This window comes from Sesamum indicum, linkage group LG8 (assembly GCF_026168435.1).
Source record: "Sesamum indicum cultivar Baizhima isolate 11 linkage group LG8, ASM2616843v1, whole genome shotgun sequence".
NCBI classification, from domain to species: domain Eukaryota; kingdom Viridiplantae; phylum Streptophyta; class Magnoliopsida; order Lamiales; family Pedaliaceae; genus Sesamum; species Sesamum indicum.
This window is the reverse complement of record NC_142664.1, coordinates 19253242-19262737: the sequence shown is the minus strand read 5'-3', so window position 1 is coordinate 19262737 and position 9496 is coordinate 19253242. Positions and strand designations below refer to the sequence as shown.

The 9496-nt window shown below is 39.0% G+C and overlaps 1 long non-coding RNA gene across 1 annotated transcript; it reads left to right on the top strand.

Annotated features, from left to right (window-relative positions):
* The first annotated feature begins 2262 nt into the window (after positions 1-2262).
* LOC148787290 (uncharacterized) lies at positions 2263-8616 on the top strand. Its single transcript, XR_016066611.1, has 2 exons — positions 2263-4218; positions 8227-8616. It is a non-coding gene; the product is annotated as an uncharacterized LOC148787290 (long non-coding RNA).
* The last annotated feature ends 880 nt before the right edge of the window (positions 8617-9496 follow it).

Sequence of the window (9496 nt, the reverse complement as noted above, 5' to 3'; positions counted from 1 at the left end):
ACCGATGAATCAGCTATATAAGGTTTAAGATTACTCATAAGCTGCAAATTCGCGCACATATGAGCCGTAGCCCCACTGTCAATAATCCACAAGTTCGGACCCAAGGTATTGGACAGAAAATTGAAAGAGGTACCTGCTGCAAATTCGCCCAATCTGGCGAAGTGTACTTGTGTTGGATCTGATTGTATCTTTCCCTTCATCATTTGCAGCAATTCGCTCATCATCGCAGATAAATTCTGTGTTGATACCTCTTGTTGCAAACCTGCAGCAGTCTCAGAAGTGACTGCATTCAAGGTTCGAGTATCAGTGCCATATCTCTTCTTCTTCTCAGCTAGCTCCTTAAACCATTCAGGATATCTATGTAGTTTGAAGCATGTTTCCTTAGCATGTCCTGCTTTTGCACAGTGTGTACAGTACCGGTTCCTTTTATCCATGTGTTGTTTTCTCTGCTGAAAGTTCTTACCTCCTGTTTCTCTTCTGTATTTAGCACCACGTATCATCATCGCCGCATTATTGTTAAGTTCTTCAATATTGATACTGCTCTGTTGCTAGCTTTCAACTCTCAGAACTAGGGAGTACGCCTTATCCACTGAAGGAAGTGGATCCATAACAAGAATTTGACTGCGTATTGCGATAAAGGAATCGTTTAATCCCATTAGGAATTGCATTAACTGAGTAGAAGCGATCTTATTGCTCACAGTCCGTTGCGAAGCACATGTACATTCCGGCGTAGGATCCACACACTCAAGTTCATCCCACAACATTGTGATTTTTGTAAAATACGAAACTATATCCATATTGCCTTGAGAAATCGAAGCAATTTCACGTTGTAAGTTATAGATCATAGGGCCATTTGTCTGCCCAAACCGCGCCTCAAGTTGCAACCATAAACTTCTAGCAGACTTAGCATATGAGAAGGCCTTTGCTATGTCTTTAGGTATCGAATTCATAATCCATGAAAATACCATACTGTCTGTTCTAATCCAATGTTTGCATTCTTCAGTGTTTTCAGCAGGTTTTGGATACGATCCATCGATAAAGGACAGTTTCATTTTCGCCGTGAGTGCAACTTTAACAGATCTACTCCACAGCAGGTAATTATTTCGCGTCAATGGTGTTGAAACCAAAACCATACCTGGAAAATCCGAGGTATGTATCGCACCCGAGGATGAGCTCACACCAAAACCGTATCCAGCTGTTGCTTCATTCATCTTTGTTGTTCGTCAATTGGTGATTTCAGAGATATATTTTCAGTATTCAGAGACCATCATATGATGGCTCTGATACCATGTTCAAATATTATGCAGAAAGAAGAAAATCGAATTGGATTCATAGTTGAAGAAAAGCAGAGCGTGCTGCTATCTGTCTATTTCGTTATGAATGAATGATGAGAGTCTTTTGATATAAGTACTAACAGAAAGGAAAAACATAATGCAAAGAGAATAAAATTGCTATACAAAGAGCACGACTTCAAGATCCATTTCAGCACTAAGTGATTGCGGGTGAAAACAGAGCCTCGTCTTCTCCATGAATTCCTTCAATGAGCACTTGGACAAGATGATGGTGATGATTATTATTGTTAGGACCTAATGTGTCTGATTTAATTTTTTGAGATGATGATTATTATTTATTAATCATAATGTATTTTGTTATAATGTCCTCATTTAAATATATTAAAAAATATAAAAAATAAAAGTGATATAATTCGATAATGTATAAAAATATAGAAGTAAGATATAAATTCAACTTTTTATAAAAAAATATATATATATAACGTACGTTAAAATTATAAAAAAAATATGACTTTCTTAAAAGATATATATTTATATAAATATACATTTTCTAAATTTAATAAAAAAATTAACAAACTAGAAGATAAATGACTATTGGCTATAATTTTAATAGCTATGAACTAAAAATTATGTTAAATAATTTTTATTGACCATGATTAAATAAAATTGATGCAAAAACTTAAATTTTCCACTAAGAAAAAGTTATTTTCCATGACTAAGAGCCATGATAAAAATATTTGCCATGACTTTTAGTCGTAACAAATGTTTTAGCCGCCCTCGCAAATACTACGGCTAACAACCGTTGCATGGTTGTGCTCAGTGACTATTTGCTATGATTATTTATTTTTAATATAACAATTAGTCATACTTAAATATTGCATTTTGTGACGTGAAATCAAATTTTTTTCTTTATTCTCCCTCTTTTTATAATTTTGTTTCATTTTTCTCTCACTTTCCCCTACATTTTCCCCCTTCTTTTTTTCTTCTCTTTTTCCTCTTCCTTTTTTATTCTCTTTCTCTCTCCCTTGAAGGAGATTCTCTCTCTTATTTTCCTTATACTTTCTCTCTTTTCTCTCTCATTTTCTTCTCTCAACCCATCATCTTCTCACACCCACCAGCACTCTTGTCTCACCCACCACTATTGTTCGACCACTGACTGCTGTCAACCCCCCCCGCCGCTTGCGGCTGCCAATCGTCGATCGCACAGCCTCTTCACTTTTGTTCTTTTAATGTTTTAAACTGTATTTTGCTATTTCTGGTAGATGGGTTGTTAGTATTTTTGTATTTTGTTTCTTTCTTTAATAGATTTGAGTGAAAACTAAAATTTTTAGGTATGTCTTTTTTTAAAAATATGGTTTATTTTGGTGTTGCATTGTTGTGGATATTGTGAACAGAGTGAGGTTGCATTGCGTCCGCCTAGCAAGGTCGCTCTATATCACCAGCACAGAGGCTTGATCGGGTCGTTGTGTGGAGATCGCATCGCTGTCTTGGAGGTCACTAGCGATCACCGTTCACATATTTGGTATTTATATTTTTGTTTGTTGTACAGTTGGATTAGTTAGGCCTTTGCTCAGTTTGTTACACTTTCAGTTAGTTTTAGATATGATTAGTTAGCAGGTTAGTTAGCAAATTCTCTTTCTTAGGCTTTTTATATATAGGCCTGTATATTCCTCTGCATTTTTTTGACTTTAATGAAAGTTTTGCTTTTCTTCTCCAAATTGTTTACAATGGAGATGTCATTTGCTCTGTTGAGCTTGAGAGTTTTATATGGTATCAAAGCCTTCATTTGAAGGACTCTGCATACAGTGTGTTCACATTCCGACGATAACTGACGGCTGCTGAAGAATCCAACCTCTGCCAGAGAGATTATAGCTTCATGGGTCTGATCATCTGGGATGATATTGGTGAGTGCGCCTCTCCCGGCAGCAACTACATGAATTGGAGTTTTGGAATCAAACGTGCACTTCAGGCAAAGATGAAATTGGGGTTTATCGATGGAACCTCTGAGAAGCCGAACGCAAGCGATCTGCTCTTTGAACAGTGGATTCGAGTTGATAGCATGGTGACAACGTGGATTTTGAATTCAATTTCCAAGGATGTTGTGGAGGCCTTTATCTACACAAAATCCTCATGAAACCTCTAGCTAGATCTTAAATAGCAGTATGGAGAATGCAACGGGCCGCAATTATATCAGCTTCAGAGAGAAATTCATTCTATGACACAAGGTAACCTCCCTCTATCCTCCTATTTCACAAACATGAAAAAGCTATGGGATAAAATGGCAGAATTGAAGTCGACGCCACAGTGTACTTGTAGTGGGTGCAGTTGTGGGGCTTGGAAAGCCGTGGAAGATTCAGTTGCCCTTACTCAGCTAATGCAATCCTTAATGGGGCTCAAGAACGTTTTTGAAATGTCAAACATCAGTTGCTGAAGATGGAACCAGTTCCATCCATCAACAAAGCATACTCTATCATACGAAGTGTGGAGAAGCAGAAGAAAGTTCAACTGGAGATGACCGAAGCTGAAGAAAGTTCAATTGGAGATGACCGAAGCTGAAAACACAGCCCTACATGTAAGAGGTGGACCGCGACCTGAGAAGAAGAAATTCAACGTTGACAAGTGATCCCTATACTGCACACACTGTCAATGGATGGGGCACAATTAGAGCACTTGCTTCAAGCTCCATCCATACCTGACTGGCATAGAGAGCTAGCTAACAGAAGAAAGAAAGATGTAGGGAACACCAGGGGATTCACAGCCCAGGTCGCGACTGAGAAGGGCGACCCTGGACAGACAGGCACGAAAGAGGAACTACTTCAGGAACAGATTGCACTGATGAGGAACACCATACAGCCCCCTGGGCAAGGAAACTTGGCTCATGTTGATGATTTTGCATGTATGAATCGAGCCTTCACTATTTCTCGAGGTAATATTTTGTCTTCTTTGATTATAGATATGGGGGCAACTAATCATATATGTGGCAATACGAACTCTCTTGATAAGGTATCACCACTCACACATCTTACTCTTGTTCACCTGCCTGATGGAACCTCACAGTCTGTCACTCACACAAGGAGCGTCATGCTCCACAAAGTCTTCCTCTCACTGATGTGTTGTTTGTGTCATCTTTCAAGTTTAATCTCTTGTCAATTCATAAAGTATGCTCATCTTTACTAGTTGAAGTGATTTCTTACCTTCTTATTGCTTCTTTTAAGGCCGGAAGAGTAAGAACATCATAGCAGTTGGCAAGTAAGTTAGAAATTTGTATTGCTTAGATGCAACCTCATTTGATCCTATGTCATTCACACATTTGTTCATAAACAGACTAATTGCTTTGTATTTCACATTAATGATAATGATCTATGACACAAAAGATTGGATCATCCTTCATCTATTGCAATCAAACATATTCATATTCCAAAAATAGAACATAATTCAGCTTCTCTTAACCAAAATTGTGAAGTTTGTCCCTTAGCCAAGCAGCAAAGGCTGCCTTTTTCTCCTAGCACCACCGGTTCATCATCCACCTTCGAGCTCATGCACATCGACCTGTGGGGCCCTTACCACATCAGTTCGCTCATTGGTTGTCACTTTTTTCTTACCTTAGTGGATAACTATAATAGAGCAACATGGACATGTCTTCTTAAATATAAATCACAAACATCTCAGATCTTGTGCAATTTTCTTACCATGGTGCGAACCCAGTTCCAAAAGTGTGTTTAGGTCATTCGTTCAGTCCATAGGATTGAGTTTGTGAACTCTCATTGTCAATCCCTTTTCAAGTCCTTAGGCATAATACACCAAACATTTTGTTCATACACACCACAACAAATTGGGATGGTAGAGCGTGAACACAAATATGTTCTCACAGTAGTTCGTGCCTTGTTTTTTCAGTCACATTTGCCCAAATGCTTCTGGGGAGAATCTGTCCTCACGGCCACCTACCTTATAAATAGGCTTCCTATGCCGATCCTCAACTGGAAATCACCCTTTGAGATCCTCTATAATAAGTCTCCTAACTTTTTCAAGCTAAAGGTATTCGGTTGTTTGTGCTATGCCACGAATATTCGATCTCACAAACACAACTTTGATGAACGAGCCACCAAGTATATTTTACTTGGGTATTGTCACTCTAAGAAGGCATACAAGGTCTTTGACACCGCTAAACAGACCCTTTCTACTTCCAAAAACGTGATTTTCCATGAACACTCTTTTCCTTTCCAAACTACTCCTCCTGATCCACCCTGTGCATCTCTACCTCTCCCAATCCCTAACTTGGACTTTCCCTCCTCTCCTACGTCATGTCGCACCCCAGGTCGTCCTTCTCCATCTGCCTCCCCCGATTCCAAATCTCCTATGCCTCCACCTCTTGCTTCCTTTATTCCTCTTTGCAGGTCACAAAGGATTACCTCTAAGCCTCTTTGGCTCAGTGACTATGTTTGTCACTGTTCTTCTTCTCATTCTACTTGTACTCCCACATCCCATAGTGCTGCACATATGCATTTTGTTGCCCACTTATCTATTTTGCAGGAGCCCAAATCTTACCTCCAGGCCTGCAAGGATGCAAACTGGGTAGATGTCGTGAATCAGGAGCTCGCAGCTCTCGCTGCAAATGATACCTGGATCCTTACACCATTGCCTCTTGGGAAATGACCCATCTGGTTGCGCTGGGTGTACAAATTGAAGCTTAATCCAGATGGATCAATCGATCGGTACAAAGCCCGCCTTATTGCCAAAGGCTACAAACAAATAGAGGGAGTTGATTGTCTTGACTCTTTCTCCCCTGTTGCTAAATCTGTTACAGTTTGCATTTTCTTTTCTTGGGTAGCCTCCCGCTCCTAGCCTTGTTGCAGCTTGACGTCAATAATGCTTTTCTTCATGAATTTCTGGACGAGGATGTTTACATGGATCCTTTTGAGGGCCTCCTCGATGTGCCCTTTAGCTACGTCTACAAGTTACAGAAATCTCTGTATGGCCTCAAGCAGGCTTCGAGGCGGTGGAACCTTGAGCTCACCTGCAAGCTACTCAGTTTTGGGTTCACTCAATCCAGCCACGAGCACTGCCTCTTCGTCAAACATGCAGACTCTGAGTTCACTGCCCTCCGAGTATATATTGATGACATCTTACTTACTAGGTCCTCTGAGGTCGCTCTTCACTCTGTCAAGGCCTATCTGGATAAGTTGTTCACCATTAAGGGCCTTGGACCTGCTAAGTATTTCCTCGGTCTGGAACTTGCTCGCTTCTAGCATGGTATTCATGTGACGCAGCATAAATATCTTCAAGACATCTTGGCTGATTCCTCAATGCTCGACTGGTCTAAAATTAGTCAGTGATGATGGATTCTTACTTCCTAACCCCGGGGCTTATAGGAGACTTGTGGGTCGTCTCTTGTATTTGGGTTTTACTCGCCCTGATATCTCATTTGCTGTTCAGCAGCTAAGTCAGTTCCTCCAGGCGCCTCGCACCTCTCATTGGTTTGTTGCTCTGCATGTTCTCTGGTACCTCAAAGGGGCTCCCTCTATTGGTGTTTTCGTTTCCTCTTCTAGCTCTGCTCAGCTCTGTGCCTACTCAAATGCGTCCTGGGCATCCTGCCTTGAGTCCCATCGTTCCATCACTGGCTCCTTGCTCTTATCACTTGGAAGACCAAGAAGCAGACCAACGTCTCCTAATCCTTTGTCGAAGCTGAGTATCGTAGCATGGCCTCCGCTGTTAGTGAGCTCTGTTGGATCTCTTTCTTGCTCCGCAACCTCCATGCCACTGTCACGCTTCCTATCCCGTTGTGGTGTGACAGCAAGGTTGCTCTACACATCACTGTCAATCCTGTCTTCCACGAGCGCACCAAGCATCTAGAGATTGATTGCAACCTTGTTCGTGATCAATTCAAACTTGGTTTCATTGCTCCATCTCACATCCCTGGTTCTGTTCAGGTGGCCGGTCTCTTCACCAAATCTTTGACTGTTGCTGACTTCACTCACTTCCTTCCCAAACTGGGCCTCTCTTTCTTGGCTTCATCTTGAGGGGGGTCTGTGAACAAAGTGAGGTCGCATCGCGTCTGCTCAACGAGGTCGCTTTTGCACCACCAGCACAGAGGCTTGATCGGGTCGTTGTGTGGAGGTCGCATATGTAGATCGTTCTCTTGGAGGTCACTAGCGATCACCGTTCACATGTTTTGTATTTATATTTTTGTTTGTTGTACAGTTGGGTTAGTTAGGTCATCGCACAATTTGTTACACTTTGTGTTAGTTTTAGATATGATTAGTTAGCAGGTTAGTAGATTCTCTTCCTTAAGCTTTGTATATATAGGCCTGTATATTCCTCTGCATTTTTTTGACTTTAATTAAAGTTTTGCTTTTCTTCTCCAAATTGTTTACAATGGAGATGTCATTTGGTCTCTTGAACTCGAGTTTTACAGATGTTGATTTGTTGTAGATGTTGAAGGTGATTTGTGTTGGTGGTGTATTGTCTTATATTTTGGTGACATAGTGGTGTTAAAAAGTTGACGTAATGGTGTTTGTAATGGTGCTAAAAGGTCTCTACTTTGTTATCTTATTTCTGAAATGTCATATTTATATATGGTGCTAAAAGTTTCTATTTGATTTATGGAATGGTGTATATATTATAGGTATGGGATTACTTCAAGGTTGGACTGATTTTTGGAATAGTTATTATAACGGCCTTGCTTTATGTTGCATCGGTCTTTGTAATTATTTTTTAAATACTTTTTGTAACGGTGTTTGTAACTCTTTGTGCAAATGTTGCATTAAGGTCCAAATGTTTTCTAAAAATTGCATGAAGTACCAAAAATTTTCAGAATTTTTTTGAAAATCACAAAAATTAAGAAAAATTTAAAAATCATAAAAAATTAAGAAAAAATTTAAAAATATATTTTGCTGTTGATATCCTTATATTCTTGTAATATCATGCTTGTTCTTAGGTTTATTTGCGAGCGATAGGTGTGGTTGTGAGTAGCAAGCGATCGGAAGAGGGGCCAAGTATTCGGTCTCGGCTCTGAGGCCCACCACATGGTTGCTAAACCATCATAACCCAGCATGTCCACTGCCCCATCGCCCTCGCCACCACAATCGCCTCGCTCTGACCTTGATGATTAGGTAACGAGTTTCGAGGAGTGGATGCAGCTAATGGCGACCACCTGGCCCGATCTTCCACCGCCTCAACCTCCAGCTAATCCCCTGATACTCGACGACGACGACGAAGACACACCGAAGGTGAAGCTTATCTAGATTAGGAATTTTTTTATTTATAAAAATACAATGTTTAAACATTATATTTAAATTTGTGATAAATTATTTTTATTTTCTTGATATATTGTATGTCTTTTTATATAATATTTCATATTTAACAAATTAAACTACATATATATAACAAAAACTTCAATAATTTATTTTTATTAAAATAAATTAAAGACAAATAAATATTATAAAAAATATTTTTAAGTTTGTAGTTGCTTTTGTCACGATTTTTGGAATAAGATTTACTATTTTATAAATACGAAGCCATTCCAAAAACTGTGCTAAAGAGAGTTATAAATTTTAAAAAGGCCATCCAAAAACTTGTTACTAAAGCAATATAAAATCCAGTAACAAAAGCAGATGTAAAACTAAAACCAAAGGTAAAAAATAAAGCTACAAAGGCCATTACAGAAACTGTTGAAAAAAGTATTGGAAAGATTAATACAACAACCATTACAACATAATGCGAGGCCGTTACAAAAGATATTCAAAAAATCGTTCTAACCTTGAAGCAATCCCATACCTATATTTGTTACAACGGTCGTTGCAAAACAATTATATCAAATTTAATTTGGCCGTTCCAAAAACAGGACCAAACGCATTTTCTACATTTAGTCAAGCTTTATAACGGGCTTTAGGTAAGCCGCTACAAATATTTTGTAACGCCCAAAAAATCTGCAATAGATCGTCCATTATAAAAGCCGTTACAATTAGTCAAAAACTATTCCAAAATATTAATTTGGCCGTTAAAATAGTAATTACTATTAAAATGATTTTTTTGTAGTGGCTGTGATGCGATCAAAATTAATTAGTATTTGCCACACTTTTTACTTTTAAGCATAACAATTAGTCATTACCAATTTGTTCCAGTGAGAAAACACCAAAACTCAACTGACTATATACTTAATCGCTGGTTTATAGTTCTTATAGATTACATTTGAGTTGAAGAATTTG